The following is a 9,129-nucleotide window of genomic DNA, read 5'->3' on the forward strand; positions in this document are numbered from 1 at the left end:
CGCGCACGCATTGCGCGCCGCGCGCCTGTGGACCCGCCCCCGCCCCGCCCCCGGGCCCGCCCAGCTGCTCCCGTCACTATCACCCAGCTCAAAGAGCAAATGAAAGCAGCGCGGCTAGCTGGGTTTTACTGGCAGCGCCGGCGGCGGCTGTGTCATCTGAGTTATTGAAAGGGGCGGCTGCCGTCCAAGTCAAGTAGGGCTGGACCTTGGAGATTATCCCAGATAGTCACGAGGCGGGCGGGGGGCTGAGATACCCTGATCGTTGGCATTACAGCGCCGAATCCTCTGTGCTCTGCCTGCCCTCATTTTACAAATGGGGGAAACTGTAGTCCTAGAGGCAAAGTAACTTGTGTGAAATCACACAACCAGGTGTGTTATCAGGGAGCTCTAACCTCCCCCCAAAACCTACTTTCATAATTAAGATTTATCAACACCGCAAGACAATCAAAGCACACTGTTACCAGAAAAGAAAAAAAAAAAAAAAAGGCAAGTTTCAGAACAGAGTGTATAATATGATCCCAGTTTCTTGAGGAAAGGAGTTGGGGAGAGATGCGTGCTTCTGTGTACATTTTACAAATTCAGGAAGATCACACACTAACCGCTTGTAGTTGTTTCCTCTCCCAGGTGAGACTCCAAGGGACTTTTACTTCCGAATTTTTACTGCTTTTTTTGTTTGACATTTTTATAAAGTGCAGATAAGCAGGGAAATATTCAATATCTTTGAGCCTCATTTTCCACCTACCTTCCAGAGTAATAATGAAAATGTAATAAGATAATGTATGTAAAATGCTTAGCACAGTAAACAGCCCATCAGTAAACTGCAAGGTTTATTCCCTTCTCTCTAATGGTATGGCTTTCTGTACAGTAAGTCCCCTGCATACAAATCTTCAAGTTGCAAGCGTTCAAAGATACAAACGTGTATTCACATGTCCAATCATGTGTTAGTTCATGTGTCTGGCATACACTGTCACATGTGTGCATCCCCTACAATTAGTTGTGGTTTTGTGTACTTTACAGTACTGTATAGAGTATAACAGTACAATATCTTCATTTTTTGCCTTTTCATTTGATACCAGCTCCTGTATGCCAGCTTTTGTACTGTACTACTGTACTTTTCAAGGTACTGTACTGTTTGATTACAAATGTTTTCTTTATTTTTTGTGTTTATTTTTTATGTGTTATTTGTGTGAAAAATATTATAAACCTATTACAGTATTATAAGTGCAGCCCATTGTGTTAGTGGGTACCTAGGGTAATTCTGTTGGACTTACAAGCAAATTAGACTTACAAACACGCTTTTAGAATGTAATTCATTCATATGCCGGGGACTTACTGTATTTGGCAAAGTACTGCTCAGAATCATTACTGCCACTCTGCCCAGATCCTCCAATATTATTACATGGAAATTGAGCCCCAAAGGCATTCTGATCTGCACTAGAGAAACTTGAAAAGATAACAAAGCATAAAACCCATGGCAAGACAAGGTAGAGACTTGCTCCTCTCTGCCTGTTTTACCTGTCTCCACAGGTGTAAGTGTCCCCTAAGCAGACAGACTTGTCACACAGGGCAGGCAAGAAGAGTCGCCTCTGTGATTACTAGGAGAACTGGGGCAAATCATTTTAATACTTTGACTGGGATGTCAGATTTTCAAAAGGGAACTTGGGAAACCCTGACAAGTAGCCAATGCCAATACCTCCTGCTACAGGAAACTTTTGAGTTAGATTCTCCTTTAAAAGGCACCAGAAGCCACAGCCCTCACCTCCCCCCCCCCCCCCCCAAACTGCTATGGCAGTTTCAGACCAGAGTCTATAAAACCAACTAAGATTGTTTTTCTGATCAACAAAAGACAGCTCCTCTGGGCCTTATTAGGAGCTCTTTCCTCTACCAGGAATGCCTTCTCCCAGATACCCATATGGATGGCTCATTTGAGCAAACACAGGACGGAGGCTATGCACGTTTGCACTAATGTCACCTTGTCAGAAAAGTCTGACCATCCCATACAGGATAACAGTGCTGTCACGTCCAGAACTCCTAGCCCCTTTGCCTGGCTATATCTTTCTCCATAGCACATATCACCACCTGACATACTAGATATTTTACTTATTTATTATCTGTCCCCTGCCCCCTTTGAAAATATAAGCGGCATGAAAACAGAGATTTTTGTCTTAATCATTTGCTACTATAGCACCATTGGGGCTTTCCTAATAGTTCAGTGGTAAAGAACGCAGTGTAAGAGAATCAGGTTCGATACCTGGGTTAGGAAGATCTCCTGGAAGAGGAAATGGCTACCCATTCCAGTATTCTTGCCTGGAAAAAAATTCCATGGACAGAGGAGCCTGGTTGGCTATAGTTCATGGGGTCACAAAGAGTCAGATATGACTGAGTGACTAAGCATGCATGCATAGCCCCACTGCCTAAGATGGTGTCTGACTTATAGTTATTACTATTACTATTAAGCTTAAAATAGTCACTTGTGCTTGGAAGCTTTGTTGATTGGCAGCTAATCCCTTCTAGGCTCCATTTCCATGAAATAAGTGACTCTCAGACATATATGTTCCCACAAATCCCTTGGAAATTGGTCCAAATGCAGATTCCCAGGCACCATCTAAGCAAGAACTGATTCATTGGAAAAGAACCTGATGCTGAGAAAGATTGAAGGCAGAAGGAGGAGGGGACAAGAGAGGATGAGATGATTGGATGGCATCACCGACTGAATGGACATGAGTTTGAGCAAGCTTCAGGAGTTGGTGATGGACAGGGAAGCCTGGCGTGCTGCTGTCCATGGGGTTGAAAAGAGTCGGACACCACTGAGCAACTGAACTGACTGACTGATTTCATCTGAACCTCATTCAGCCCTATGAAGTCTTTTCCCCTCATCTTATAAATAAAAAACTGAGGTTTAGGAGCTTAAATGATTTATTCAAGTTCTCAGGTTGACGCTTCTGATTCCAAGTCCTCCAGTGCTCACAGTAGCATCACTGAATTAGTCAGCTTGTGAGATAGGCTGCATGCCTAAGTGAGGACAATTATGTCTCCTTCCTGAAGAGTATTAGAGCTCACGCAGGGTCTCTTTCCTGGCTGGAGCACTCTACCGCGAACAGGGATCAATCAGTTTAACCCTGGGTACCACAGATAACAGGTCAAAGGTATAAGAGCTCTGGAGCTCTTTAAATTTCTGGGATTACCTTAGAATTTCATCTCCTACCCATACTTCTTTTTTTATACATGCTGGGAGGCATGTGAGATCTTGGGCCCCCAACCAGGGATCAAACCTGTGTCCCTTGCATTGGAAGCACAGAGTCTTAACCACTGGCCTGCCAGGGAAGTCCCTCCTGCTCTTACTTCGGATCCTGATGCGCTGGGCTGCCCTTTCTTTAATCTACAGCTTCTGATATTTCTTGTCACCCCCATCCTTTGCCTGCTCTGCCTGCGATTGTTCCCTTGAACTCCTATCCTTTAAGACTCAGCCTAGTCATCCCTGGCCCTCACCACTCCAGTTACACTTGGTGTTTCCCTCTCTCTGTTCCCTTGGCCTAGCACCCTGTTTGTGAGTATCACATTGCTTTGTAACTGTCTCATTTTCTTGATTATAAACTCCTGGGAGCAGACAGTGTGTTTGTTGATCCTCCAGTGCCTAGCATAGTCCCTTGAAAGGAGATGCTCAAGAGCTATTTGTTGAATTAATGAATGAATGAAGTCCACGTGACTGTACTGCCTGGGACTCCAAGTTACATGCTCAGTACAGAGTTTCCATTGCCATTGTCTTCAGCAGAGAAATATTTTCTTATTGTGGTCAGTGTCATAAAGAGACCTAGGCTCTTCTGAAAACTGGAAGTGGCCTGGCATGACCTGTTTGCACATTGATGTTCAACCCCACTGAAAATCAGTGACATAAATTAAAATAGATGTTATTTTTCCTTACCAAATTTCCATTGAAAAATCTATTGCCTGGTGTTGATCAACCTAAAATGAAGTGTACATTCTCACCAAGCTCCAGATTGAGCCAGTTTTCTAGGAATGACATTATAAGTGATTACTCCCTCCCCAGAATGTTCATACTCTTGAACTCAGTGGCTATTGCTTCTAAACTTTCCCTTAAGAATAATTTTTACAAAAACAAGATTCATGTAGAATGGGTTGTTTGTAAGAGCGCAAATTTTTTGTAATAATGGAAGTTATTTACAATGGTGGAAGTTGTAAGTACTTAGAGGCTGCAGTGAGGTGTCCTCCAAGAACTCAGGGATGAGGAAACTGCATTTCCGCTGGATGCTGAACTGCAGAACCAGCCCAAGATGGATCAGAAACCAAAGAAACACAGTTAATGAAAAGAGAGAGAGAAGCTACTGACTCACAGTACTTGACTGAGCATATCAATTCACAAAATAGTGTGTCTGTCCATCAGAAAAGGTTTTGCACTCAGACTCACAGAAATCAGGGACTTCCCCACTGGCTCAGTGGTAAAAGAATCTGCCTGTAATGCAGGAGAGACGGGTTCAATCCCTGGGTCGGGAAGATCCCCTGGAGAGGGCAATGGCAACCTGCTCCAGTATTCTTGCCTGGGAAATCCCATGGATAAAGGAGCCTAGTGGGCTACAGTCCAGAGGGTCGCAGAGAGCCAGACATGACTCAGTGACTAAACAACAACACAGAGATCAAGTGAGTGACCAAGGGCAGAGCCCACTGAAGCCCTCAAGTGTATCTCGTCCAACAGACATCCTGAGTTCTGTCCTATGACAAGACTATGACTAGACCATGAAGGTTGGGCCATTAGAGGTAACCTACCCTTTTCCTAGGTCCAAGCTCACCAGGGGTCCATCTGATTACCCTGGCATTTGACCACAGGAAGAGTTGTAGCATTCTGGTGTCTTTCTCCTCCTAAACTGAAAAGGAGTTTCCAATTATGTTAGTCTTCCAACGTAGGCCAAAGGGGCTGTCATTGACACCAGGGCTACCATGCACAGTCTGTGTGTGTGCAGTAGTTATATTTTTTATTGAATGACAATAAATGTGGCATTCTGATATCTCCCTCAGATCCCTGTGCAGTGAAGTTAGCACAAATTAGCCTTTCAAAACCTGCTTATCCTTGGGCATGACAAGAACAGTTCCAACCGACTCGTTCACACCAACTGCACAGGCAGGCATCTCTTCATGATTTCTACAAGGAAAAAGAAATCTGAAACAACCAAAATGTCCAACATCAGGGAAAAACTGAAATAAGTTATGCTAATCCATCCCATGGGAAATAGATGGGGAAACAGTGGAAACAGTGTCAGACTTTATTTTGGGGGGGCTCCAAAATCACTGCTGATGGTGGTTGCAGCCATGAAATTAAAAGACGCTTACTCCTTGGAAGGAAAGTTATGACCAACCTAGATAGCATATTAAAAAGCAGAGACATTACTTTGCCAACAAAGGTTCATCTAGTCAAGGCTATGGTTTTTCCAGTGGTCATGTATGGATGTGAGAGTTGGACTGTGAAGAAAGCTGAGTGCCAAAAAATTGATGCTTTTGAACTGTGGTATTGGAGAAGACTCTTGAGAGTCCCTTGGACTGCAAGGAGATCCAACCAGTCCATCGTAAAGGAGATCAGTCCTGGGTGTTCATTAGAAGGACTGATGCTGAAGCTGAAACTCCAGTACTTTGGCCACCTCATGTGAAGAGTTGAGTCATTGGAAAAGACCCTGATGCTGGGAGGGATTGGGGGCAAGAGGAGAAGGGGACGACAGAAGATGAGATGGCTGGATGGCATCACCGACTTGATGGGCATGAGTTTGAGTAAACTCCGGGAGTTGGTGATGGACAGGGAGGCCTGGCATGCTGCGATTCATGGGGTCACAAAGAGTTGGACATGACTGAGCGACTGAACTGAATTGAACATGCTCAGGGAGTTGGTGATGAACAGGGAAGCCTGGCATGCTGCAGTCCATGGGGTCACAAAGAGTCGGACAAGACTAAGTGACTGAACTGAACTGAACACATGTTACACAGTCATGAAAACAAATGAGGTAGATCCCCAAATACAAATATGAACTCATCTCCAATTTATTTGATTGAATAAACACAGCATGTTGCAGAGTGATATATTTATGTAAAGGTTCTTTCCTCCCAGAGCTCACAAAACAATATTTGCCAAGGGACTATCTGTAGGTATGTAAACATTTAGCAAAGGATCTGGGAGCAGACATATCAAACTAATAACAGTAGCTAAATCTATAAAGGTGGAGAGAAGACCAGGGCGGGCTCGGGTGTCTTCATTTTACAAGGGGAATGTGTATTGTTTGTGTAGTTAAAATTCACTTTATGTGGCAACTGACTAAAGGAGTTGACCAATGATTTGATTTATAAGAACAGAGCCTGCCTGCCGTATGGTCTTCCCTATCCTTTCATTTCATCCTTTCAGCACTCTAGGCTCAAAATCAGGGAGTCATCTTTGACTCCCCTCTTTCTGTGGTGCCCTCCTACCATCAACCCATCGCAATATTCTGTGGGCTTTCCCTTCAATATCCAGTGATTTCTAACCTCATCCACTACCAGCTCTCATATTTTCTCACCTGTGTTATTAAAAGAACATACCTGGCCTCCAGGCTTCACCCCCTCACCTCCTCACTGCCTCTTCTGGACTCTTGTTTCTATGAGGTTGACCATTCTAAATATCTCACACATGCAGTATTTGTCATTCTGTGACTGGTTTGTTTCACATAACATAATGTCGTCAAGGTTTATCCATCTTTTTATGACTGAATAATATTCCACTGTGTAGATAATAATATTCCATTGTGTGTACCATATTTTCTTTATCCATTCATCTGTCAATGGACATTTAGTTGTTTCTACCTTTGGCTACTGTGCATGATGCTGAAATGAACATGCATGCAGACATCTTTTTAAGATCCTGATTTCCATTCTTTCAGATAAATACCTAGAAGTGGGATTGCTGGAGAGTTAGTTCTATTTTTAATCTTTTTAGGAACATTCATGCTATTTTCCCTAACTGTTGCACCATTTTACATTCCCAAGAACTATACACATAGTTCCAATTTCTCTATATTCTTGCCATACTTTTTTTGATAATGGCCATCCTAACAGGTATGAGGTGACATCTCGTTGTGGTTTTGGTGTGTATGTCCCTGATGACTGGTGGTATTGAGCACCTTTTCATATTGCCGTTGGCTGTTTATATGTCTTCTTTTCGGAAACCTCTGTTCAAGTCCTTTGCCCATTTTTTAAAAAGGTTATTTGGGTTTTTGTTGTTGGGTAGTAAGAGTTCATCACGTATTTTGGATAGTAACCCCTTCTCAGATATACAATACTTTATCCCATTCTGGAATGCCTTTTGACTCTGTTGTTTCCTTTGCTCTGCAGAAGCCTTTTAGTTTGATGTATATTTTTATTTCACTGCCTGTGTTTTCAGTGTCATATCCACAAAATCACTGCCAAAACCAATGTTCTGAAGATTTCCCCTTATGTCTTCTTCTAGGAATTCTATAGTTTCAAGCCCCAGCTTTCTTCATCAGTATTTGTGTTGCTCTTTTTCCATTTCACAGCACTTTCACACACTTTAAACTCTTTAAAACAGAAACCCCAGAGGGAAGTCCCATGGTTCTGAGTCATGATGAAAGGCCCTGAGCCTTTGGGAGTTTTACTCTGGAGGTCAGGAGAGGATGGGCACTCTCACCCTGGGATGCATCTTGGGAGTCATGTATCTGTCCTTCTACAGTAGACGGTGCTCAGCCAGGCTGACTCAGCAATACCTGTTGCTCGTGAAGGAGCTTACTCGATTCCCAGGCTCTTCTGGAAGCCAGAATCTGGCCCTATGCAAAGGAGATGAAAGGCAGAAGCCCATCTAGGATTGCATCTAAGGCTCCTTTTGACAGAAGAGGAGCTGGGAGCTCCTAACTGGAGTCCGAGACTGTACCCTTCTGTGGGCCTCTACCTTCCTCATCCTTCCCTACCTGCCATTGTCCACAGACCTCAGTTCACAGCTGAGAATCTTCTGCTCGGAAACTTACAAAATCATGCAAATTTCTCTCCAGCAGAAAAAAGTTAACATTCCTTTCACTAAATGCTACCCAATGAGGCATGGTCAGCAGAAAACCAGAGAGAACTCTAAGCGTTTAGACTTTAGTCAGGTGACTACCCTTCTCTGAGCTGGCTTCTCCCATGTATGAAATGGGGAAGAGAAGACTCTTTGCGAGATCATCCATGAGGATTAAGAACATAGCAGATGCTCAACACACAATCCATCACTCTCATTTTGTTTGGAGGATACAAAGATGATAGAGTCTGAGACCCCTGCCTGTTATCACATGAAATAGATAGAACTAATGTTGATGCAAATAATCAATAAACAATCTATAATAAGGGACAGAAGAGAATTTCATTTGAGCCAAAGCAAGGACTATAGCCCAGGAGACACAGATTCAAGAAGCACCTGAATTATATTCCACAGGACCACAAAATAGAGGCGGCTTATATACACAAAATCTATAAAATTTACATAAGTTGTTTGTCAAGAATTAGGACTGGAGCTGGCAAGAAGGGTGTCAGTTAAGCAGGGATTGGTTGGTGCCCCAAATGGTTGTATAGTTACAAGCATAGACCTTGAGACCACAAGATTGCAGCTGGCAGCTGCTACCAGATGTTTTTAAAATAGCTGGTGACATCCTTGAATTTGATATAGTTCAGAAAATTTAGGAATTGATGCAACAAAATGTCTGAAACCACATCTGCAATGGCCACCAGCTCCATTTTAGATGTTTGAATCACAGTTCCTCCATTTTGATTTTTAAATGATCTTAAACATGTCATCCCCAACAATGGAGAACAAGTGAAAAAGGCTGTTTCTCCAACCAGAAAGTTAGGGCTGAGGATGCAGAACACGGGTGGCTATAGTGCGCTGGCATTATGCAGAAATCTTAGAAAGCTCCCAGTTGGGACTGGTATAGAACTTATCTGAGGGAAAGAAATGCTCTCAGGCTGGTGGAGGGAAAGGGTATTTCAGGGTGGGATCTATGCTGCTTGGGCAAGGGAGGTATTTTGGGCAGGACCCATGTTACTATGAGGGGGGATATTTCACAGCAGGATCTCTGGTACTGGGAGGGAGGAGTCAGGGTCAGAAGGTGATGGTGT

Source organism: Muntiacus reevesi, chromosome 6, assembly GCF_963930625.1.
Source record: "Muntiacus reevesi chromosome 6, mMunRee1.1, whole genome shotgun sequence".
Taxonomy (NCBI): domain Eukaryota; kingdom Metazoa; phylum Chordata; class Mammalia; order Artiodactyla; family Cervidae; genus Muntiacus; species Muntiacus reevesi.